The 27,554-nt window shown below is 40.4% G+C and overlaps 1 protein-coding gene across 1 annotated transcript in view; it reads right to left on the bottom strand.

Moving 5' to 3' along the window:
- LOC118338650 (ras-associated and pleckstrin homology domains-containing protein 1-like) overlaps nt 1–27,554 on the bottom strand; it is a 70,562-nt gene that overhangs the window by 42,405 nt on the left and 603 nt on the right. Inside the window, exon 2 of the mRNA XM_035675930.1 lies at nt 6,003–6,067. The gene's annotated coding sequence lies outside the window, so the exon portion shown is untranslated. The remainder of the gene's footprint in view (nt 1–6,002; nt 6,068–27,554) is intronic.

Raw genomic sequence — 27,554 nt, 5'->3', positions numbered from 1 at the left:
TGTGTGTGTGTGTCTCTCGGTGTGAGTGTGTGTGCAGGGCCTGAAGGGATGCCAGCTCAGACAGTGATTCTGCAGTGAAATGGATTGGTGCTTGCTGGTCTCTCTTTCATGCAGGTGACACATTATGGGAGTCTCTCTGCTCGGCTCATGATGTCATAGTTAGAAGTCAGCTGATGAGTGTGTAGAAGCAAGCTGGAGTGGATGTTCGGGATGTTCCACGACTCCAGTTCATCTGCCTGATCCAACACAATAACTCAATTGAAGACACTTCAAAGAGCAAGTAAACCTTCAGCAGTGAGCGTTACATACCACTGACTCACTAACTCGTGTCATGTGAGCGTGAGCGTGAGCGTGTTGCTATGACCAGCAGCATAAGTCGGGGCTGTTTTGCACAGTTTTCAAGGAGGGTTGTTGTTTTGAATAGCGTCTGATTGTGACTGACTGACTGACTGACTGGTAGAGCCTGACTTACTTTCATTGTAATAGTAATGCAACTTCCATCTTTACCTAACGTTCAGTTAGGCAGTTTTTTATTTGTCATTAGGTTTGAATTTTTGTTTTCAATTCAGTTTAGTTTCAGTGTGCTTCCAGAGTGGGTTTGCTCAGCTTTTATTGTTAACATGTTTTAGTTTTGTTAGTTTCATTATTAGTTTCTATTGTTATATAAGAGGTGTTTCTCAGGGGCAAGATTTAGGTAATTGACTTAAGTTCAGAATAGGTCTTACAATACAAACTCCACTGTCTCAGTCATCTCAGTGTCAGTAAACATAGCACCTGTCCTCCTTAACTGAAAAGACTAAAACTTAAGACATTTCCTGTATATTTTTTATTTGATTTTAGTTAGTTTTAAAAGTACACCATCGTTTTGGTTACTTTCCATATTTTTCTGAAGTCTAGTTCTTATTCCAGTTAAATAAAATCTTTTTTCTCAGTTTCAGTTTATAGTTTAGTTTAGTTAACTATAACAACCTTGGTGAGAACAGCAGAGCTAGGTTGACAGGTACATCATTTTAGGACAAAACTAGGCAAAACAAACCTAAATAGTCTGAAGTTTTGACTGAGATTCTGACATTTGACTTGTAGATTCAGATCTAATTTTAGGGGGCAGCTCTGCTACAGCTGTCAGACTTTGTTAACCTCTCTAACTCACCTCTCAAACTCACTTCTCACTGCACATCCTTTCAAACCCACTTCAATTTCTATTGATGACTCAATATAGGGACGAAAATGACACTGAAAAACCTAAATGTCAAGTATACAGCAGTTTCTTTAGTAAATTAGATAAAACCATAATCATGTTTTTATACTTTGTCCCTTATGTAATTCAGGACAGTGTAGTTTTTGCATGAACATTGTTCATGTATCACACAGGAAGACCAAAAGAGAGAGGCAGAGGAAGCAGAGGACGAACGAGAAGCTGCCTGCTGATCCAGCAACAATGATATCACTTCCCCTGAGACCAACAGGAGGGATTACATCATTTCCTTTCTGTTTTTCTGCCTCGTATCGACATCTGCCTCCGTCTCTCAATACAAGGAAGGGAAACAAGTACAGAGAAAAGGTGGGAGGTGGAGACTGCACGCTCTTATTTTACTCCGCTCAGATATACTGTGCTGTATATGACTCTAAATACTTCATATTACCATATACCTGCCCTGCTGACCTACACTGAGTCATATTCTGAATCCTTAATCTAGTGTGTTTCTCTTTGTTTTCTGTCATTGCTGGGATATAACTAAACTGACTTAATACACACAGAGATGAGATTACACTAGGCGCAAAGGTAGTTATCAGTAGCTGGTTGTAGTGTTCTAGATTGTATTCATTTGGGCTACACAGCGTTTTTGGTTTTTCTGTGCACTGCCTTGGCATGAGTATTTATTTCTTTTTTAAGAAAGGAGATACACAAATGTATGTAAGCATGTATTCATGCAACGTGGCCCAAATTATGCTCCATTGTGTGTGTGCGTGTGTGTGTGTGTATTTGAGCCCCAAGGCTGGAGCCAGCAGATCCCTGGGGTACTCAGCTGCTGTGTAATGTGATACTGAAACACACACACACACACACACACACACACAGTGGTGTGTTCCCGATTAAGGGACAGAACAAATGACTTCTATTTTTGCTCCAAAAGAAACAAACAAGAGGCAGCAGGAAGTTGATTCTAGTGTAGCTGAATGGATTTACCATGAATGTAACAAAGTTGGGTATGGTGTGGGAGAGTCACCCTTGCTGTCAGATTGCTCCTGTAGCTCAAAACATCTCCCCCCATACACACACAAGCCGGCTGGAAGTGTCAAGGCAACGCAGTAACAGAATCCCGATTCATATCTGATCAGCACTGCCTAGTTTGACAGTTGACAGTGAGTTTGGTTCGTGAGCTGAAAGGACTCACTGAGAGTGACCTGTCAATCACAAGGTAGCCACGCCCTAAAGCATACCCTACTTTATGGTCTATTTTAGCTGTAAAGGGAGCATCATTTACTAAATGAAACATCAATGCTGTATGGAAGAAGACTAAAATTAGATATTGAGACCATAAATTCATAAGGAAACTGTTTACTGAGCTCATAAATCAAGTGAGAAGTTGGGTCAATTCTCCTTGAGCCTCCACACTATCACTCTTGTTTTTGCAGCTCCCCCTGCTGGCCATTGCATAAAATTTAGTTTAGGCTTCACTTCAAAGACCCGGAAGTTCTGTCAATTATATATACTGTTAGCGATTTTATAGGTAGCAAGCCTGAAGAGATTTACTCGACAGCTACCCTTATCTTTTTCTGCCTAAAGTCACACGAACATTTAAAAACAATACAATTTCAGCCAAAATCAGTTCATGTCAGTGGAGATATCCCAATAGGTGGATTTTCTTGCAAGAAGTGAAATGAATCTGCTGGAATTTTTCAGGTCAAGTTCATCTTTGGTGAACTTTCAAATGCAATTTGCGCCATTGACAGATAGCAAACTGTCTTGACGGTGCTGACCTTTGAGGGAACAGAACTGGAGAGAAGCTATGTTGTAGCTTTTTTTTTTGTGTAAACTGATCCACAAAAGAGAGGAATGGTTTGCAAACAGTCATGAGACTGTTAATGATTGTACAAATGTGAATTTGAATTTATATTGGACAGAAAAAACTAGGGTTTCCTTATTGTTGAGGACAATTGTCCCAAATCCCATGGCAATCCAAGCTAAAGTTTAAATACTCCACTATGGACATTGCCATCAGCTATGCTGCAACTGTAGCATGGCCCACAATACAGCAATAAGTATCATTCTTAAAAAAGCCTGTACATATGCTGCTCCACTAATGTCCTCAGCTTCAGTCAAATTCAATTTTATCATGATTAGACATTACTCTATATATTTTTACCTTGCTATATGTTGCCAAACCCATCCAGCTCCTTATAATAAACATAGAAACATGAGCCACTCCTTTACAAATGTGGCACTCCCACAACCACACAGTGTGTATCTATAGTGTGTATATTTATATGTATGCACACAACACTTTGATATGATCATTAGTACATCACGAGCGGAGCAGTTTGTGCAGCTGTGTGTGCAGCGAAACTAACAACAAAACTGAATAACAGGGCAGCATCCCACACACACACACAAGCACACACACACTCTTTTCCTTTAACTTTCTGAACTGAACAAACTGTCTGATCTCCACAGAAAAACCAACATTCCCAACTAAGTGTTGCCAAACCTCCTCTCTCTTCTCACACACACACACAGTATATAACTTCACTACTTAATTTGTCACTCTGTGTTAAAGGGCTTCTTACAAGCTCACAACTCACAAAACAATACAAACAAAACAACAAAAACATATATATGGTGGAGTGTGGAGGATGAATTGAGCAGCACAGCCTGAGGTAAGAAGCTGCTCTGTAGTTTGGTGGTATGGCATTTCTTATCTATAGTTTTCGCCACTGTGGATGTTTTTTCTTTAATACACCTCACCAACAATTATGAGAAATATATTATTTAATGTTCTGCCCAGTTACACTAGAGCTCAGCATGCCTGCAAAGCAGCTAGTCCACACTGAACACCTAAAAGTCGACTTGTCGAGGCAGATTTATACGTGTGTGGGTATCACATGGGTATAGGTGTTGGTCTTTTTTATTATCAATTTATCAACTCAGTTCTTGGATTCAACCTGGCAACTCTAAGGAAATAAACTTAAGTCATTTTACACAAGTGCATGCAAGTTAGGGTTAGGGTTAGGTACTTCACATTTAAAGCAATAATTTTGTCACCATTACGTTTTCGTTTATAATATCGGTGCCTATCTGACTTTGAAATATAACGTTGATCCATGCTACTGTTTCAATAGCCTTGTGAGCACTGATGGTGGTTTCACTTCACAAAAAAACTCTTTCAGCATTGCTAAATTATCTAAAAAGCAAGTGGCCGATCTTAATTAAGATCTAAACACTGCTAATTTTTTTTTTAGCATTATCAGAATTTTTTACCATTGGGTACAACTTGGCACAAGCTCACTGGCAAGCACGAGGTTACAATATCTATTGCTAAGAGTAAGCTGTTTTAGGGACAGCAAAGAAACTTTACTCCTACACACAAAGGGTATCATGCCACTTTCCACTATTTATACCAAACTCTTGCAGACTGAGTTTGACATGACATGACTTTTGTCTTAAGTATCCAGGAATTAGTTTGCACTGACCACAGATTTCAAATTCTGGCATTCAAGAGTCGGCTGTGGGTAATCACTGGAGCCTCTTGCCACAGAGATATTCAGTTTTCCACTGAGGCCAACTGGGATGAAACACAAGTATAAAGAATACAAAAGCCCACAAGAGGCTGGGAATGATTGTCATGTTCACTACGGGAACATTTATTTTGGAAACCTCCAAATAGCTTTCTGACCATCAGTTCAGTGCTGGCCTGTTTTTTTTTTTTTTTTTTACAACTGGTTAGATATTTAAGGATTAAAGCAGAATAAGGGACATACAAGATGGTAATAGAAAAATACTATATGCTGTACTTTGGGTACGCCTCAACTATGAACGCAGTGGGATAATAATAAGAAATGTTACACACTGTGTCTGCACCAAATGTCAGCAAAAACCTTTCCAGATACCAAAGACCAGTTAAAATAAGATTACAACCAAGACATTATACCCATACTTTACATGACTGTTGAACATCTCATTCCCGAACTATGGGCATTAATCTATGCCTGCACTGGTTTCAGGCTTTCCATGTGATTTTTCTTGCTGCAGGGATTTGCTCCCATTCAGCCACAAGAACATTAGCATGTTCAGCCACTGATGTTGAGTGATAATGTCTGGCTTTAGTCTGCATGCCAGTTCATCAAGATGTTGGATGGGGTCAATGCACAAGCTCTGTGCTGGCAGATCAAGTACTTTCACACCAAAGTGGGAAAAACATTTATTTATGGACCAGGCTTTTTTGCACAGGGGGCATTGCCATGTTGAAACAAGGGTAGTTTGTATTTTTGGCGTTTGGAGCATTACAAAAAAACAAATAAACTGGTTCAGAACCCAAAAAGTTGGTTCCCAACTGGAACCAAAAAAATGGCTTGGAACCAAAGTGGGTTTGTCATATTCTATAGGTCATTGTGCATTGTGCAGCACACTTTGTTGATGATCCATCCCTGCTTACAATGGTTCTGCTTAAAACTGGTGGAAACACAGGCTGGTTCACTAAGTAGCACCAAGGTTTCAACCAGAGTTGATTTGGTAGAAAAAAAGTGTCTTTTACTCTGCCAATTAGGGACCAAATACACGGTGTATAATTCTATGTTGTATCATTAAGACTTGTCTTCATTGGAACTGAGGAGCGTAGCCAAAACCAATCCAAACAGCCCCAGGCAAGAAGTACCCAAAAGGCCAGCATACATTTGGCCATATATTGAGAAGAATCAAGCACAGACTAGCAAATAAACACAGAACAGAACTTTCCATGTGACAGTGAGCTATGAAATGATAAAAATGGTTTAATGCTGTTTACCTTTGGTCTGCTAACACTGCTCAGTCCAGCTCCAACACAGCACAGAGTGGATGAATTCAATCACCCTGCAGAGACAAAGATATAGAAATTATTTTATTATACATGAGCATATTTCCTTTGGACGGACATTCGTACAGTCTTCCTTCCTTCCTGCTGACAGCACTATATGAAAACCACACTGGGCTTGTGACAGTTGGCTTTGGTTAGGCTGAGGCCTAAATATTTGGGGATTGTAGATAGCCATGGCTTTTAAAAGGAACACTCTACCCAGAGTCAGATGAGAATGAAAGCAAAGGTTCCATCTTTGTGGGTCCAGTACTTAGATCAGTCCATTGCCTAGCTTAGCACAAAGACTAGAAGCTCCATCTAAAGTACAAAAATACAACTCCAAACACACACACACACACCTAACAGCTGTCTACACACCCAATGTACTGTCAGCAGGTGGCACTAGTGTGTGTGTTTCTATCATGCTGAGCAGGCTGGATGTATGTGACCTAAAAATAACTGACAGGCCACAACATTTGAATACACTGCTGTAGTCTCTCTCTCCTACCCAATGTGTCTCTGTCCCTCTCGACCCACTGCTCTCCTTTACAGCCACTCTCTGCATCCTTTCCCTTTCACTCCATTTTGATTTTCCTCGCCCACTTTCCTGAGTCTCTCTTGGTCTGTGGATGTGGATTCAGTTAAAAATTGGTGACATTTCACTAAAGCATCCCATCTCGTGTCAGATTCAAATCGTGCTGAAATCACATCTGACCTTTTTCAGGAATTTATACACAAGTGCAGTGACTGAAGACAGTGTGTATGTAAAAGTTAAATGTGTGTGTCTGAGCGGCTGTTTTGGGAGTTGCAGTGTGCATGATTTCATCTATCAATGGATGTGTGCGTTTGTGTGTCTGTCCTCCTTCCACGAACAAACCATGCAATGAGAAATACACAAAAATGACAACACATGATCCACAGGAGAAAATGACACTGTTCCAAACACACACACACACACACACACACACACTCCAATCCTTGCTTGCATAAGATCATTAGCAGCTCTCATATGATCAGTAGCTGATGGCTGAAACAACGAGAACACTGTTGTTGGGACAAACACACAGTTATCTGCCCTCCACCAGTGTACTGTTCATGGGTACATCACTGCTCAGCCTGAAAGGGTTTACTAGGTAATGCAAAGATCATGCCAAACACACTTCCGCTGAAGGCTAAAGACGGAGTATGGCCGCTGAAGGTTTTACTGGAAGCAAAAGTACATGATAAAACACAACTTTAATGATAATGACTACAAAACATAAACAGTTGAGATACTACAAACAAGAGTAAGAAAAATGGTACTGTAAAAATTAGAGATGCCGCGGTCACATTTGTTTGCTGCCAATACTGACTGGCGATCGTCTATGTTCCTTAGATTCCAATGGGCTAAATCCAAGCACTGTTAAAGTACTTGCCAGACCCGTAGGAAACCCTAGTGTGAAAGGGCAACTCCAGACAATGTCCAGACCTGACTCTCCAGACAGACAGATCTCAACTCAGCTGAAGATCTGATGAAGCTTTTTCCGTCGGGTTTTTGTACGACTAGAAAGCATTAATTCCGATCTCCAGAATGCATATTTTTACTAAATATCGGTCATAATGGTCAGTGGATCGGATGAATTGGCAAAGCAAGAAGACTAACGCATCACCAGTGAAAGACCAGCGTTAAGCATCCATGGGAAGTACAGTACTGTAATTCAGTGAAATAAGCATATAACATCCTTAACAGGCCTCAAGACTACAGTACACAGAGTAAAATGAATAACTGAACAGTTAAAATAAGTTAAATTAAATAAATTAGTAGTTACCTAGAATGTTGTATTGACATGGCTAGCTTAGTTACCTTAAAACTGATCACAGAAAAACTTACAGCTGCAAGAAATGGAGTATAATAATAATAATAATCTGTAATCAATATTACACTAATCTGCATTATATTTATCTCCTTAGGAATGACACTGTATGCCTACATCTTGTAATCATCAAATCAAATCACATTTATTCGCAAGTTAAGTACATTTTAATACAATCAATTATAATGGTATCTTTTTTTGCTTCAATATATATATACACACACACACACACATATATTTTTTTAGAACATACCAAGTGCACCACAGGCCATGTGACAACAATTAATCAATTGCACCCACCGGACTTGCTGTGCAAAGACTTACCAACACTCAGTTGAAAGGTCAGCCAAACTGAAGATGCTTTTTTGTTCTTTTCTACTCACAAATCAAGCAATAAAGCTACTGCGAGGGGTGCTGGTTATCCATGTATCTTTGTTTTGACTTTTAATAAGTCAGTGAAGCTTACTGCTAGATTACTTCATCGTCATGCAGCCCTGCAGGTTTTGGTTGCTTAGTAACAACAAGCGCGACAGTAGCGCAACCTCCCGAGCACCTTGGATGAAGGATGAAATCAGTGTCAGCCACGTGTTTTCAGGCGCAACATCTAAACGGCCCCTTAACCGACATTCCCTGAACAGAAGGCAGGGGGTATGTACACTGTAACATAGCAACAGAATGTTTAACTGAAAACAACTGATCGAAGCAGAACAATTTGTACTCTCCATCATCCTTCCTCGATGTGGTAAAGTTCAAGTTGGACAGATGTGGTTGTGACATACAACTTTACGCTTTCATCTCATTTAAAAACTGATGTGTCATTAAAAATAGTTCCTCAACCCACTGTGTTGCAACCGATTACTGCACAGGAAAGTATTAGGAAGAATTAGCTAATAACACTGTTTCAAAACAACTCGTGGTCGCCATCTGCCCTCTGTACAATAACTCTGAAGTATTGGTGTGCTGAATGTCTTTGATTGTGGGTTAATCACAACCTCTTAGTACTATAAATAGCATTCTTTGTGGTTAGTCTCAACTAATGAATATCCTTGACTCAAAGTTTCCCCAATATCTTTGCTGACCATCTTTCCAGCAAATGTATTTTTTTGGCTTGTTTGGAGTCATTCATTTTCTTTTGTCATCCAGCATTTAGAGTTAACAGTTACATAATTATACCACTTTGTTGGTAGACAGACAAATTACATGCACTAGTATTTATTTGACAAATCAAAACCATCAATAATAGAATCTGAATTTTAGGTTGACCTTGCCCCCTTTACATATTTAAAAATTGCATTCAACCCCAAGGTCAAACCCTCCTACCACTGACAGATTGTTGCTCCAGTGTCTCTCTAGTTTCCACTTACTTTGTACAGCAATATGTTTCAGCCGTGTCTACAGAATACTGGAGGTCATCCAGAATCCATAGAGGTGTAGTTAGATACTTTCAATGTCTAATACAGGCTGAGAAATAGCTCACATTTCACTTGCTTGACTTTTTACCGACTGACATTAAAAGCAGTGCTCTGGACTCCAGTCTGTGAGTCCCAAACCTTCACAAACAGTCCAGACGTGAAAACATACCTAGCTATTATAATCGATTTCTGCCAATACATCCTCCTAAATGTTACACACTGGACCTTAAAGTAACCATGTCTGAATTAATCGATCAATCGTCTGGCCTAATGCCAGAAAATAGTGATACCATCATCCCAAAGATGGCTTCCTAAAAAAGTCAAAAGATATTCAGTTTACAATCATAAAACAGAGACACACAGCAAATCCTCGTATTGAGAAAGCTGGAACCAGAGCACATTTGTCTACAAAACTTAACGAACCAATTCATTCAGTATTGCTGTTATTTTCAGTCCTCTAATCAATTAATTGACTAACTGTTGCAGCTATAATCTCTTGACTTCTGAGACAGCCAACCTCTCCTGATACATATATTCCAATTTGGGTTTCCAACCTTGTCATAGGAAATATCTCAGTTCAGTTTTGAGTCCTATTTTTTAAATAAATATCCTGTCTACCACCCTTACTGGGGTACCTTTGAATTCTGCATCTGATTTTGAGTTGGTTTTCTTTACTTTTGAGGTCATTTCCTTCTGGTTAATACAAATATGTAATGTGTTTGCTGAGGCTTTGTGATGCTTAAGCTCTGGTTCTCCTTCCCAGCAGATTTATGACTCCTCTGTTGCCCAACAGGCCGCATTAAAGGGTATTATGAAACAACATGGCCTGCCAAAACAGAGGCTTTAAAATCTCGAACTGAAAACAATAGCTTTACCTCTCCATTATTTCACCCATAATGAGACTTGGAAATCTGATTTAAGGGGGCTGCACGGTTAATAGTCTGTATAATGTCGTGATTATAGTTTCCACAATAAATTACCAAAATAATTGTCAAACTGGGAAACATTTAATTGAAACAATAAAGACACTGTTAAACATTTCTAATGCATTGCTTGATCGCTTTGATTCAAAGCATAAAAGAAAAATAATCCTGGCAGCACAAATGTACATCACTTACTAAGCTCCGCTACGCAACATCTTCTGATATGACTACAGTGTGTCGGTAAGAAGTCCACTAAGTTTTGGACAATGCTCATAACAGCAGTCTGAAACAAAAACAACCACAAGAAACAAAAGGTATTGTCCAGATATTTTTACATCATATAAAATACCATATCTTATAAGAATTCTTAAGGAATTGCAAGTAAATGACAGTATGCTCCCTGTGACTTGAATGAGACTACCAAAAAACTCCAAAAGTGGCCATTACACTGCAGGTCTAAAGTTCATTTATACAATTTGTTCTATTGTTCTAAAAGAAAAGGAAAGCATGCAGATTTTTTTTTTTTTTTTTAAATTTGGTTATTATTATAAAGCAATAAATATGTCTTCATTAATGAAACTGTAAGTGAGTTCAAGTTTAAACTAGTCAAGCTGTAGTTTGGTGCCCATAGTGGGAATGTTCACTGAACACTATATAACTGGGAAGTATGAGTTCATTTGAGCCTGGAGGGTGTGTATGTGTGTGTGTGTGTGTTTTTCCATTCATGCTTAGGAGTTGTCTGAATGGTGATTATGAGGAAGCTTCTGAACACCGGTCTTGGTTTTTAAGGGTTAAGGGTTAAGGGTTGTCATTTTGGTCATTCTGAAACCAGTTTTGGTGTGTTCTCACTGCAAAAGATCATTTTCACAATCAGCATCCACCACCAGTCTGAATAATATTAACTGTACACCATAAAACTTGAAAGTGAAAAGAGCTGATTATTCCATTATATTCATATTGCTTGTATAAGATATTTAGTTTACTATCACAGAGGCATTTAATAAGCAGGAACCTATTTTTGGGCAGTTTCAATTGATAAGTTAAATTCATCTGCTGTTAACTGACTATTTTTTCATTGGATAGGACAGTTCAAGATGGACAGGAAAGAGGGGTTACGTGCAGCAAAGGGCCACAGGTAGGAATCGAACCCATGGCCGCCACAGCAGGGACCCAGCCTTGGTACTAGGTCTTCCAGGTGAGCTACCACCGACTAATATTTGAACCAAGTAATAGTTTCAGCTAGTTGACATCATGGTGAACTGATTGGCTGAATATGTTTTACATATTTTAAATCCCAACTGATTTATTGCTTCCTTATCAGTCTATGGAGAGATGAAAATTTTGCATACACCAGTAACCTCGACTGAGAAGATATTTGGTGTCGGCTAAAGTTCCAGCAAGTCCAATGTCAGATTGGATACAGAGGAAATGCTGTAGCACATTTACTAATTGTGAACGCCTACTTAACTTCCTGAAAAGCTGATGTTTTGGAGATGTTTGGCACCCAGCAACTATAAAATAGATCATGCCGAACTGTAATGTCATTTCAATCCAGCTCAGTTAGTGGCAGGTCTCATGTCTAAATCATTTTCTTAGTTATGTTAAATTTTTCAAACGTTGATTTATAACATGGACACTGAACTTCACACTGCACTGCCAACAGAGCAGTGCCACTTCTATTCTATTCTACTTCTTTCTGCCCTCCGGTGCTGGCAGCTTGTGCGCCATTTGAATTAAAAAAAAAGCAGGCTGCAGATTTAACCCGAGGGTGTGTGTCAGTGCAGCAGTAGTGCTGTGTTAGCTGGTTACCAGGCAGACCAGTATATAATTACTTCTTGAAGCTAATCAGCGAGGCACGGACTCTAGCAGGGTTGAGGGTTTGAGTCCCACTGGACCTGTTAAGTACTGGCAGTGAAGAAGAGTTCATTTTGTCAAAATTTTGAATGCTATTAACAGTGATTCCCAGCATCACCATGGAGAAAGTGGCACCACATTTAAAGGGCCGACCCGTCTCTGTATGTCTGCGGCCTTCGGCTGCTGTAGACTAAACTGTCTGCTGTCAACAGACGAGCTGTTATAGGTGTGTTGGGGGTTATCTACCCCTATGCCTTAAGCTTCTCAGTTGCAAGTATCTCTCGCTGTCTCACACACACACACACAAACACACACACACCACACACGCAGGTCTAGTATGCTGCAGTGGATCGGTCGCACTGCAGAACTGTCAGGAAAATCCAGCACACCACACACACAACACAGTGAACTACGGCCTCATACGTTCAACGTACATAGGTTGAGCTACTGGTTAAACTACGGCTAAAAGGGGAGGAAGAGAAGAGAGAGACAGTAAGACTGACAGGTTAACTGCATCTTGTCTGTATCCCAGTATGCTGGGTATCGTTTAAAAATGTTCAATACGTTTCTTCCTGAACAACTACTTTTTTAATACTATTTTATACAATATATATTTATTTATAATATGATAAATCTATAAACAACTGTCAGGAGAACGTTAATATAAATAGTATGGGACAATATTGTCTAATTCAATAGAAATAGATAACAGGGAATGACCTGTGAGTTGGGGATGTTTGTGGTTCTGGGAAATTAGTGGCAGAGTAGGATCCTACTGTGTCTGTGCTGAAGACAAGCCCCCAGAATCTGAAGGATCCAGATTCAGAATCTGACATAAATCCTCGATTGAGCCCGCCAACTGCTTGCAGTGTGAACTAGCCTTTGGTGTCTGTGCAAACAACTTCGTTGTATCAGAGCATTGAAAAATTGTCACTGTTCATTCGGTACAATTTTTGCTGCGCACATATTGGCACACTTACACTGAGTTTTACTCCGTTAGTATTGAAATTTGATACCGAATTTTTCAATGCTCTGTAGCATCGACAGAATTCAGTTGGTGCCATGTAAATATTGAAGGTTGGTACTCAGTCCTAGTATCCAGCACACACTGCACACATCTGAGTATAAAGCAAGGAGTCTCTGTCTGTAATTCTGTCCTTCCTATTTTCTTCACAACCGTTCAACCGATCGACTTCACACTTGGCGGGTGTATTGCTGAGGACCTGAGAGATCTATGGGATGTATTAGCATTGCGTTACTACAGCCAGAAGTACACAATGTAGTGCACTGAGATGAACTGCATGCTGGGCACTTTGATCAGGTCAGATATGAGTTTTTTAATGGCCGATGCCAATATTTAGAGAGCAGGACGACTGATGGAAACTCTTATATAAGTCCATTATACCATGCACATTACAATCCAATATACACGGTTACCTTAGCCAGTATGTGGTTTTAGGATGGAATTTTTATTCATTAATGAAACAGAAATATACATTGGGTTATGCGGTAGATTTCAGTGCGTGACTGGCATTTAAGGGAGCACTGGTGCATTATGTCAGAAGAGACGTTATTCAACTGCATTATTATAACATAATATATGGTGACTGAGGGCATTTAGGCAAACATTTACAGCAGGAAGCACAACAGTTGTTGTACTTGGCTGGAAACTTTTTCACAGCCTTCCCAAAACTCACAAAAACTGTTTATCGGCCTCATGAGCGGCTAATGCCGATTATCTCAACATGCTAGGTAATCAGCCAACTAATTAATCGATTAAGTGTAATATGCACCATATCTTTTTGGTGATGTTCAAATAATAGTTTGATATTCTAGAAAATGGCCACTTTGACTTTCTTGCTGTGAGTTAAATAACAGACAAGGTTGATGCCAGTCTCATGTCTGATATCAGATTCCAAATGAGATACTTTTTGCTTGATTAGTTCAAAATGATCAGTATGTGGTCAGAATCAATGTCCATACTGGCTAGTCTTTTTGTTCCATCAATCAGGTCACCCCAAGTATCCACACTTTGTTTCAAACAACTAAGCTACCGACATTTAGCAACCTCACCAAAAACAGACCAATTTTAACTCCCATTACATGACCGTGGTTAGAGTAGAATTTTCCTTCAACACACACTCAGTGACACCCAAACTAAATGCCTCACAGTATGAAAACAGTAAAACTTTCCACCTCTGTCCGTCCTCGCTTAAAATAGTCCCTGCCAGAAACAACATCTGCAGTAGGAACCAACGACAACCTTTTTCAGCATGAGAGAGAAACAGGAAAAGAGTGAACAAATAGTGGCAGAAAGTGTGTTCTGTGGGCGTGTTTGTGTATTTTACATTCAGGCACAATTTGTGTGGGACTGTATTCATTGTGTCCACTTTATGTCCCTTTTAGAAGCCACACAGGACACACACACTGCAATGTTCAGTGAGTGATCTCTGAGCTCTTCTGGTAGAGCAAGACGGGGAGGAATAGACGAGCAATAAGTCTTCACAGTGAAAAACCTGCTCAGACACATATACCCATACGTAGCAATAACACATACTCATACGGAGTTATGGAGCTAATCATATAATGACAGAGCAGAGAATAAGCGACTGAGTCTGACTCAGCTAAAAACCATCAGACCTGCTCCAGTTCTAACAAGTCCTCAGCCTAAGACCGTCCCGGGCCCGGGTTCACCTCACTGTCATGAAGAATTAAAGCACCCTCACACTTAGACACTTAGCTAACGCCTCTTACACACCAACATGCTTCACTCCTCGCCTGTTCTGATGCATAAATCTAACTGAATACCTGACCTGGTGTGAGTTTATCTGCTGATGGGCTGATTACAGTACATTTCAGAAGGCATGATATAGTAGGATAAACCAACCAGTGTTACCAATGATACTAATTAAGGTTCTGTTCCAGTCAGGTTAAACTAGTCTGGGTACTTTTATTCCTGGATAAAATGCTGTATTAAGTTGCTGATAACAAAAACCAAACATTTCTTACTGCTGCAGCTTCACATTGAAACATTTCTTACTGCTGCAGCTTCACATTGAAACCTTTCACTGGCAAACATGACTTGACTTTTATTTTGAAGAAAGCTAGTCACAGGAAATGCAATGTGTTTGTTTGCTTGACACTGGCTGCTATCGTTCAACAAAAATACGTCTACAAGACGTCAGGGTGCTGCTATGTTCATGTTGGCTGTGCTACACGCTAAATGGAACCTTAATTAATAGCATTGTTAACTTTGCATGTAAACAATTCATTAAAAACCCAATACCAATTTTTGAGAATGGACACAATATCATAAAAGCTACACTGCACGATTAATCTAAATGTTATTGAAATCGCAACATCCAAATCTCAGGAGCTGCAATGTTTGGATGTGGTGTTTGTGATGTTGGATGTTATAGAGACTGTGATAAATGACTTTAGCCTTAGTACATGTGGCTCAGACTCTACCATGTGAGCTACCATGGCGCCCCATAGTACATTTTTACTCCGATTTTACGCATATGGGGGTTAAATAACAAAATGTTAAAAATAATTGCAATATATCACCTTGCTAACAGTATTGCAATATATTGAATTGTAACCCTGTATCATGAAATGTATTGTATTGCCAAATTCTTGCCAATACACAGCCCTAAGAGATTCCAAAACCCAGAGAAAAATATGAGTATGTAAGCATGGTTCTACTCTACTGGAACTGCTGGAAATATCTGGATGGAGTCACATCATCAGGCCTGTACACTTTACACGTCTACCACAGCAACAAGAAACATACACTTAACTGGGGGGTTATGGGTATGAATGCAGTACATCTGTTTTTAACAGACTTTTTGGGCAGTGTTCCTTGCTAAAAGACACCTACACAGTAATTGCTGAATGAAGGCGAGCGTATTCCTCCTTCACTTTCCATCCCCACATTTTTCCAAAACCAGTCGGAGGATCTGAGCTGGCAACCTTCCAGTGACAAGCAAGCCACACTTGACTCCTGTGCAATTTCCCCGCAAACAACGAGTCAATTATGTACATTAATTTCTGTATTTCAGTGGGCTACAGTGCAGAGAGTAGCCATGAGTGCTGTGGAGTCTGAACCCTGACCTCTGTCACAGCTGATCCCGCCTCGCAGCCTGGCAGCGCTCTCCGTCCACACGGGCAGCAGAGAGAGCCTCGCCGTATGAATCCACATCCACCGCTGTTTTGATTCGCACAGAGACAAAAGTCTGCAGACAGAGAGAGAGAGCTCACATACTTTCCATCTCTACTGGAGAGCTGTCTGGATATAGGAGGTAGCTGTGGTTTGGTCTGGACCCAGTTCACGTGCGGGTGTGCGTGTGTTTTTATGTATGAAAGAGCCAGCACAGGAAAACAGTAGCTGCTCCAGGCGTACTCCAAGCCATAACATTAACACACACATCCAACCACACACACAGGTTCAGCGCCTGGACCTTTCTCTCTTAGTATGAGCAATGGAAAACAGACAGGCTTACAGTATCAACAGCTTCTTCAAGTCAACGCACAACACACACACACACAACTTATCGTGTCAACAGTTACTTCAAACTAGGCTGACCAACCATCCGACAAACCCCAAACACACTCTCACTTTTTTTCGCCCTCTCACATTTATACACACCACCACACACACACACACACACTTTATAATACCGTCATCTCCTTCAAACATCAATGACACACACAAGGCTATGGAACAGCTAAGGGTATAATTAGCACTGTTGCTGTGACTGTGTTTTACTGCTTTGTACTACAATGTTAAGCTAACGGACTAACAAAGAGCTAACATCAGCCTTTCTATAGGTGTGCTAGGTGGATAATGTGTTTGGCTCTTCTTCTCTCTGCCTTTTTGACTGAATATCTACTGACATGTTGACAAGAACCACACAGATACAAGTTTTGAGGCAGATACTGATATCAGTAATTGAGATTTACTAATGTGTTAATGTTATATCGTCAGTATTTGTTTAACATGAACACAACATAAGTAAACGACGAAATAAATAAATGTAAATATGCTACAACAAAACAGAAACCCATCAACAACACAGGTACAGTTAGCACGATAACTGCTAGCAAACGCAAATATGCTAGTCATGTCACATTAGCTCTCTGAGCTAGCTAGCTTTATAAGTTTCAGTTAGCAGCGAGCTATTTAGAGCAGTCACTAACTGGACAACAAGTTCACACAGTTTATTCTGGATGCTTTTATCATCCGCCATCCATCTACGCTATACATTTACATGCCTTAGGTTGTGCTTAGCAAGACTCATTCACCTCTCATAGCATTCTTACAATGTGGGAAACAGACTGAATTCACCTGTAATATAGGGTCACATTTCTCCAGACAAATATTAAACATTTAATTCAATAGTTCTGTTTGTGTTTTCAACAGCTGATGTCACTGTAAATGACCAGAGACACATTTGTCCGAAGGTCACCAGTTAACATGTTCACTCTTCAAGCCATAACAACCGGCGTTATGGCTTGAAGAACAGTTGTGCCAGTGGGAGCTAACTTTCAAATTATAAGTGAAGATTCAGCAACTAGATTGCTAGATGAGTTCACTCAGCTTACTCGGTACAGAACTCTACTACCTATGGTCAACTCCCACTGGCTCAGAGCTAAGGGCTTCAGGAGGGAGAACTGCAGTTGGACCCTTCTCGTGGATGCTGTAACACAGCCAATAAGCTACAATAGCTTCCTCCATTTTTGGCTCTGTTCAAAGGTCAGCACTGTCAAAACGGCTTACTATCAGCATATATTTATTTTATAAACACATCAAAAACTAACTTAGAAAATTAGGATCCATTATATTTGGTTGTTGAGCATGATATGTAATGAGTTATATATTTTATCGTGGAAAAAGAAAGAAAGCTGTCAGTGCCCTCTGGTGGACAGACTGTGATTGTGCCACTTCTAAATTACCGTAAAGACGTCTTTGCCATTTCTGTGCTGCAATTTCTTGTTACTTATTGGCAGATGTATGTGCCAACATCACTATACCTGTAATAAGCTAATAGCAGCTTATATAAACTGTCCAACAACATATAAATTAGCTCCATCTCAACCAGCTGCAACATTAAAATGATACTTACAGGTTTGTAACAATAACGCCATGCTGCAATCCTTCACTTTTTACATGTTCTTAATAATACTGTAACCAAAGCAAAATACTGCATGCAGGAACTTTTTACATTTATTTGTGAGCCATGTCAAATACAATCCATTGCCATCTAAAGGACAAAGTTTTCCTAAATTTGAATCCTAATTAAAGCATTTGAATGATTCTTGCTAAGGCTGAATGCTCATGGAAAAGCATAAACTACACAAACAAGGGCAACAAGAGTCAGCCTCTATTCAACACAGTCAAAACGACAGTCCTGATTCCCAGCTGCACAGCCTGCCCCTGGATCTCCACAAGGGCCAAGGTACGTAGACACAGAAAGACAAAGAGAGAGAGAGAGGGGGAAGGAGACAAAAAGTGCCTTGGCGAGAGAAATGCAGCTGAGGAAAAACACGAAAAGGGAAAAATAAAAGAATAGAAGAAGAAAAAAAAAAAACAGATGAAGAAATGAGATTAAATTTTCCAAGAACGAGGGCTGTGCAGTACCACAGCAACGGCAGCCAGAATGACTCTACATCTGTCTGGAATTAAAGAGAGACAGAGACAGACAGTGCTGCTGCTGGATGAAAACTGGATTTGAGCTGCAGTGTTTTTTTCAAGCTGGAAATGAAGGGAATGTGTGCAAAATCCTGTCTAAAGCTTCCTGCCACAACAGATCCACACTAAAACACTAAAGGAAAGTCTGAACATCAAGGTAAAGCCATGATGTTATATTTAGAAGTTATATTTTCTCAACGCAGAACTATTCAGCTATCAAATACATCTTTTATACACCGATCAGCCATAACATTATGAAGACTGACAGGTGAATGATCATTGATTTATCTGGTTATCCATGCTCCCTGTCAGTGGGTGGGAATTTAATTAGGCCAGCAAGTGAACATTTTGTCCCCTGTTTGATGTGGGGTGTTCCCTGTCTGCAGTGGCCAATATAACTAATATCATTTTTCTAAAATTAGATCTCTAAAAAAAATTACAATATATCAGCTATTTTACACTTTCAGAATATATTGAATCAACCCGTATGATCCAGATTTCTTGCCAACACAGCAGCAAGGTCCAAGAAATTTAGTAAGTAAGTAAGTAAGTAAAGTTTAATTTATAGAGGCACATTTAAACAGCAGCTATCACTGACCAAAGTGCTGTACACGAATAAGAAAAAAATAATGAAAAGTCCCAGCATTCAATAAAATAAAACAAATTTGGAGAAATAAACAAATGTGAAAAAATAAATGAACTGTTACAACCCAAACAGGACAGAACCTACAAACACCAGGACACAGCAAGGACACAAGAAAATAAGAAGGATTAGGGGAGCTAGGAAGCTAATGAATAGAGGTGAGTTTTTGTAACTAGATTCTAAAGGTGGAATGGAGGGGGGCCCGTGTCTAATATCTGAGGGTAAGCTGGTTTCCACAGTCGGGGGAGGCAGCCCCAACAGGCCAAAGGCCCCAATCAGCTTTTTTGTAAGTCGTGAACCGTGGCACATGTAGAAGTCGCTTTGCTAGAGGAACCTACGGGAACGCCTGGTGAATGAATGTGGTTGGAGAAGGTCAGTAATGTAAGAGCCAGGGGGCCTCCCATTTAAAGCCCTTAAAAAACCCAATGAGTAAAACTTTAAAAGCTGAAACTTCTAAAATGAATGGGCAGCCAATGCAAGGAAGCCAAGACAGGGGTGAATATGTTCAACGCGTTCCTTGTACACAGTCAACAGTCTTGTGCTGCATTTTGAAACCAACTGCGAGAAACACGCGTTAAGTGAAGACCAGGGGAGGCAAGGGTAGAACGGAATTGGCCAGTAAGTCCAGGCCCGTGAATGTAATGAAGGCCATCGAATTACTTTTCCAGGTCATTATAAGATAAAAAATCAATTTGAAAGGTGGGAGACAATTCGTACTGAATAAAAACTGTTTTTAAACAAACAGAGCTTATCTGTCAGTCCCAAGACAGAGCCCTGAGTCAAAATATGACCCCCAAATTTCTGGATGAGATTTAACATACCCGGGGTGAGGTGAGCTTAGTTTTGCCGGCCGAGCCGTGCTTATGGATTTGGGAAGGACCAAAAGATAATGACTTCCCTGTTTTAATTCACCTGTTTCCAACTGGAGATAGTTATTTGACATCCAAGCCCTTTAATCTTCCAAGACAGTCCAGGAGAACTGTACAGAGTCAGTGGATTTAGTGGGAGGTACACTTGTGAGTCATCTGCATATAAATGAAAAGAGATTATACTTTTAATGTGTCACCAAGGAAGCATTATAGGCAGAAGCAACTTACCCAAAATGGACCCTGGAGGGACACGCAGGAGACCGGGCGTGGATGGAAAACTGTCGATACACAGGAATGTCCTGTGTTTATATAAGAGTGAACCAGTTAGTGCTGTCCTTAATGCCCTGTTCGCAGGCGAAGATGTTGTGATCACAGTGTCGAAGGCAGCATAAGATTCAGGACTGTTTTTGAATCTAAAGTCTGCAAAAGTCATTGTCACTTTAATAAGCTGTTTCGTCTGTGAAGGGCTCTAACAACTGAAAGGTTCCGAATTTATGATGTTTAAAAAGGGGAGCTGACAGAACAGCTTTTTTCGAGCACCTTAGAGTAAAAGGAAGTTTAAGTGGCGGTAGATTTCCGGATGTGTACATTGCAGGAACTGTGCCGGATACTAGGAGAATTAAATCATAGGATCTGGGGCAATGTGCAATGCTCCTTGATTATAGGGACAGCACATGGGGAAGAGTAGTTTCATATGGTTTTACTAAGTCGCTAAGCTCAGCAAAGGACATATGTTGAAATTGGTGGGTGGAGGCTGTAGCACCTGAGCAGCCTAGTGATATATCAGATGAAGGGTGAAAGAACTGTGATCTGATGTTATCAATTTTTGTTAATGAAAAATTTCAGGGAAATTCTCGCAGATATCAGTGGAGCTTCATTTAGTGGATTCTCCGGTGCAGTGCACACCGCTGGCGTCGGTATTTGAGACTGGGAATTAGAACGGGTGCGAAGTGTGTAGGAGAAACTAAGTGGCACGGAACTCAACATAAAAGGTCTATTACAGCAGTGTTTGGTTTGTCCATTTGGGCTACTTAGAAACATGGTGGTTCAATGGCGGACTCAGGAAGGAGGTGTCCAAACATTTTCTGGTTCCAGCTCCTTAAATGCAGGAATTTTCTTTGTCATTAATGACAGTAATTTCAGTCTTTGGACTGGTTCGACAAAAGAACCTATTAGATATAGATATTTTGTGATGAGAATTTTTATATTTCTACAATGCTTCTGGGACTTTATAGATTAAACAATTAATTTGCGGAAAATAATCACACACTGTTGGCTGGGGAACGTAAACCCTTCTCTTGGCTTTTGATCAGTGTGCGTGGAGCCTGTGGTTTTGATGCTTGTATAAACAGAAGATTGGATCTGTCATACTGATGACTGCACCCACCAGTTAAACTGAATTTCTAGCTGAGAAACACAACCTAGTCTTCCAAATAACTTGTAGTTTGCTTTCCCAGAATTCCTTGCCTTATAACCGCGTCACTGGGACTATTGCAGGAATGTCTGTCAGACCAACACCGGCTTTCTAAATGGCATCCCCGACCTCTGAACCCTCAGGCGTTTGGAAGGGTTTCCCCCTGAACATACCATAGAACCAGTATCAGACAACCAGTTAAATCCGATCAGAAAATGTACAAACATTTTAAGATACTGAACACGAAACCGTCAGGCCCTTTTACTGCTCTGCTGTTTGTCCATGGGTCTGTGGTGTTTAGTTTATAGAGCAGTTAACTAAGGGGAGAAAGAGGAAACTTGAGTACTGTTACCTCATCTGGATACTCCATTAATAGTGTGTTTGTCACTGTGTGTGTGCGTGTGTGGCTCCCTCACGCACACACACACACAGGCTGAGTCATTGCATTCAGTTGCCAGTTGCCCGTTTCAACAACAAACAGCAGAAAACCACACATTGTTATCAGCACGCACCCACCCACCCACACCGGTCAGCATTAACAGGAGATATAAAGGGCCACGAGATACAGATGCAATTCTTAATGTCCAAATGTGCAACACACACAGCTGGTATCAGTCAGTTCAGTCTATGCAGAGAGCACAGAATACTGTGTGACCTTAAAACGTCCTTAAATGACTTTAAACAATAATAGTCACTCACTGCTTTTTCACCTTTTTGTGCGTTGTAGCATTAGCTTTTATGCTTCAGTACTGTGCTACTAAACTGAACACTAACCGATGTCGATTTGATTTTTATATAATGTTCAGATTTCCTCTACTGGATTTTGATTTATTAAAAAATTAATCAGCTTCTTTGTTCATCCTTTCCACAAGCTTTCCTTTACAATTTAATCCAATATCTAATCTCAACCGCACCGAAACTAGGCCATTTCATTATACATGCGAATATGGCCGTTAATCTACCTATGCCGGTCAGCCGGTTCAGGCTTGTGAGTCTTCGAGGTGCTTCAGTTATCTGTGCCGCCCACACCGATGACTCCCAAAGCTAGAACCAAAAAGTTCAACAGAACAAAGCTCCTGAGCACCCTAACTATCCAAAGAGAGAAAACGATTTACCACTACCACCTCATCAGCACCACTGAAATGGTCTTTGAACAGGGTCCTAAACCCCCAACTTGAGTCAACCCTTTCAATGGTTGGACAAAATATCAGAAACACATCTCAATGCACTAACACAATATCAATATTGTACCACTCAACAATACCACAAACAGCCTCCAATAGGGCCATACAGTTGCATCAACCCCTCTCTAAAACAGCTGAACATTAGAAACTTCACAAAGGATTTATTATCTCTGCCAAGGAGGTTATGTTTCTCTTGCCATTTGTTTGTTTAAACTCACTGAAAACCTTGCTTACAGTATCGCGATATATTGCACTATATTGAATCGTTATCCCTGTATCGTGATACATAATGTATCGTCAGCTTCTTGCCAATACTCAACCCTAACTGTAAAACTGCCAGCCAGCCAGTCAGTGGCCCAACAAACACAATCACAAACACACACACCCACACACACCATCTCTAGTTTCCTGCTCCACTCCCGATGCTGTTTAATGTGCAAATGTCTCTGCAGGCACTGACACAGCAAAACAGACTGCACTATGGACTACTACACAGCAGTGCTGCATTACACTATAACCACACAGATCAGCTTCAAACACTGTTGGTCGGTGCTATTCACTCACATGTGAAATGGTGTTTCACATTCACATACAGACACTTGTTTTCAATCCAATTTAAGGTAATGGACATGTGAATTATGTGAAAACAACATTCACATGTGTGGCGTTGGTTGTTTCTTGCATTAAACCAATGGCTTTGTAGCTGTAAATGTTAAATCTCAAACGTCTGAGCTTTCTTGAACACACCATTGATGAAAAGTGTCATAACACTCTGTATTCACAACTGCTTTAACGTGCTAGGATAGTGCAACAAAATAAAAGAGACTAAATGAGAAACTGAGGCCAGGAGTGTCCCTCTGTAGCAGAACCGCTCTGTTGCTCCTTCACACCCCCTCTGTCTGTCTCACCCCTGGGACGAGGAGGAATTTCCTGAGAGAAGGAGGGATGACTTTTCCATACACTTGGCGAGGGAGAGACACAGAAAGACAGACTGAGAGGGAGAAGAAAACAACATCAGATGGTGACCTGGGTTGACCTCTCGTAGCCACCAGTGAGAATGTTCTGACGAGCAGCTCCAGAGCAGCTGATACAGATGTAAACAGTGCATTGATGTGATGTTTACAAGAGGAGTGCAGCGCTGCCAGAGGAAGCACACCGGACCCACATGGTCTCTTCATGCTAAGCTCGCAGGCCGGCCTGGTGCCTGGAAAATGCAGATGTACAATTCCCACAACAGTAAGTGTCCCTGAGCAAGACGCTGAGCATAGTTGTGGACTATCCAAACTCATTCTTCATATCACTCTGACTGTGACTGTATTACATCGCCAATATGTTAGGTGCAAGATGGACATCTTGCTCTGTAGGGGATTCTATAGGACAGCATGAATTCACTTCATGACAGTCTGTCTCTTACACTTTGATGTTTCCAGTGAAAAGTGGACGTCGTGGAAACACTTGATTTTTGAGTGTGCAGTTGATTTTTCCCCACAGACAGGAAATGGAGGAACTGCTCACAGCTGCAAAACATTGCAAAAAAATGTAGATGCTGTTATAACAGCTTGAGGAAAATCTCCGAAAACAAAAAGTAACGAGCATTTTGTTTGTTTGTGAAGCTTAAATTCCGGTGACATTCCAGAGTCACAGTTTGATTGACGTTGGTTAGCTCAAGTCTTATAGCATTTCCTGTTTGTGCAAAACAGGAAACAGATTATTTTTACACTATTCCAGAAAAAACAGTACGCTATACAAAAAAGGTACACATAGAGACTGACTGATATATCGGTCGACCGATATCGGCCTATAGACCATACCGGTATCTGTGTATATGTTATGTCATATCGGTGTGAAATCAGTCCACAATACACATTTTCATTCCAGCTGGGTAATGGCCTACATATCAGTCGGGCTCAAACATAGTAAAAGCAGTTAGTATGTAATATAATAGGGCTTTGTATTGGTAAGAACCTGCCGATACGATACATATTACAATACAAGAGTTCTGATTCTATATATTGCGATACCGTAAGCCAGGCAATATATGGATTTTTAATTTAAAATAAATCTGAATTTAAAAAGACTGTCATAGTACAAAGAACACACTACCATGTGAATCTTTTTTTTTCATGCAACCAGAACTGTGGGATCTGCAATTTGTATTCATCACAGTCACTGTAACATCCAACATCATAGCCCTCAGTTAACAACACTGCTATCTAGCTGTTTAAACACAAAAATCCATACAGTGTTTTGAGAGTCAATACAACATCAGAAAATAAAATATTGCAATACAATATTTTTCAATATTTTCTAACACCCCTAGTACAGAACGTATGCACAACAAATGCATATCCACAGACAACTGAACAGAAATCTATTGGTTTTGCAATAACTTGTGTTCTTCTGCAAAAGAGCTGGAGATTTTGAGGCTGGTGCTGCCAAAAGATCAGAGTGATTAAAAATTCAAAAATCAGTTTCATATTGTATCTGGATTTCCCTGTGGATTCACCTCCCCACTGGTGACCACCAACTGCCCGAATGGCCTCAGTGTGAAGAAAAGAAAGCCTACTAGGGTTGTGGGAACATATTGACATTTGCTGGTTGGAAGATTTTAACATTGCCAAACTCTACCACCTGCTACAACCAGAGTACAGTCAACAGAACATCCAAAAGATAATGTCACACTGCTTGACTGGCGTTAAATCATTGGGAAGTACGGAGCAGAAACACCATGGGAGGAGACTAACCAACAGTGAAGGATACTGAATTAGAAAACCAGGACCCTGCGGGTCTCAGATGTGGAGCTCAGTCTGACTGGCTGGTCGGATACAGTCAGAGCAGCCTTTAGTTGAAGTAGGGCAGCAGGGATTTTTATACTCCAGTTAACCCTCAACACTACCGGGAGATACTGAATTCTGCCCCACTTTGCTGCACGCAAGTGTGTTACAGAGGTGGGACGTCTCCAGCCTGTCCCAACGATTCCACTGCAGCTCTGACGGGCTGGTTTCAGACAGTGTCCCACCACTAGTGAATCTAAGAGTATTGTTCAAATAAGGTATCAAACAATTAAAGGAACATTGTTTGAAAATTGCAGTTTTGTTTAAAATGACCATATAGTTCAGTGTGATTGACAGCAATGTGATTATTCCATGTGCTCCTGCATATTAGGACAAAGGGCTGCAGCGATGAGTCGATTAGTTGTCAACAACTAAATTAATTCATTTCTAATTCCAGCTTCTTCAATGTGAATATTTTCTGGTTTCTTAAGTCATTACCTGAGTATCTTTGGGCTGTGGGCAAAACAAGACATTTGAGGACTTCACTTTGACCTTCACCTTCGGCAAACACTGATAAGCATTTTTCTCCATTTTCTGACATTTTATGGACCAAACAACCAATCAATGAATCGAGAAGGTGATCAACAGATTATTCTACAGAATAGAATAGAATAAGCGTTAGTTGCAGCCGTAGTATTACCAGTGCATGAGTAGGAAAAACCCCCACAAGTTCAGTTTTTTTAAAGGTGAAAGTGAAGTCGAAGCCTCTGAGTTTTCTTTGGAAAAAAGGCAGGGAAACATGGCCACTGCCCACTTTCAATGGAGAGGGCAAGAAACAGAACCTCTAAAACGGGTACATTTCCATCATGGAGGGTGAGGGCTGAGCAGAAAATCTTGTGACCTAAATGTGTCCGCATATCGAAAACGGTCAGGTCTGAAGGCTGGTGTCACACCTCTGGTTACTCACTGATCAGATTGTTTAATCAGGTTTTTTTTTTTACCCTTCTGTTCAGGCAGTTTTTGTACAGCTACTCATGTAAAGCACATTTGTAGGAAAATATATTTATAGGCACCAGTGTTAAAAGATTTGAAACAATCCCCAGCATTAAAGAGGGTTATTGTGCCCAATTCAGATTCATGATATTGCTGCATTCTCATTCATTTCAATGAGACACAGAAAAGTCAACCCCTGGCTCAACTGTTGCCAAAGCGCAGTCTGACATCGTCTGGCAGTGAAATATATTGGTCGATCAATCTTCAAATGGAACTTCTGGGTTCGGTTCAACACGTCCACTGCTGCACTGGAGCCTGAGCCTGTGCTGACCTATCTGATCAGACTGCTGCACTCCACACACAACGTACATTTACTATTAGGGTTCATTAAACCCAAAACCTATAATCACAGATTATGTGAGTCAATTTTCAACATAAGGGATTTTATTCAGGGTTGATACAGATATTGATTATTATTAATCAAGGAAACCAATAACCGATATTTGGAACATTTGCAGTCAAAATGAAGTGTAATTAAGTACATTAACTCAAGTACTGTACAATTTTGAGTAACTTGTACTTGAGCGTTTCCATTTTGTGCTACTTTACACTCCTACTGCACGCCATTTTGGAGGCAAAAATTGTAACTTTCAACTCACAGGAAACTACAATGATTGGTCAAATTTGCAGAAAGGTTGCAGTGACTGGACAGAATTGCAAGGTTGCCCAGAATTCACAGCAATTGGTTGAATTACTGTTAGTTGAGGGACAGTAAAGTGGCAGCTACAGACTGAGAGGGGGGGCTGCATCAGAGCCAAAGCAGCTGCATTTTTAATTTAATTCATTAAATTGGCCGCCAGATACAAATATAACAATACTGATGCTGACTATCGG

The sequence above is a fragment of the Morone saxatilis genome, unplaced genomic scaffold (genome assembly GCF_004916995.1).
Source record: "Morone saxatilis isolate NCDOM2014 unplaced genomic scaffold, NCSU_SB_2.0 Contig5, whole genome shotgun sequence".
Classification (NCBI taxonomy): Eukaryota; Metazoa; Chordata; class Actinopteri; family Moronidae; genus Morone; species Morone saxatilis.
This window is presented reverse-complemented; position numbering and strand designations above follow the sequence as displayed.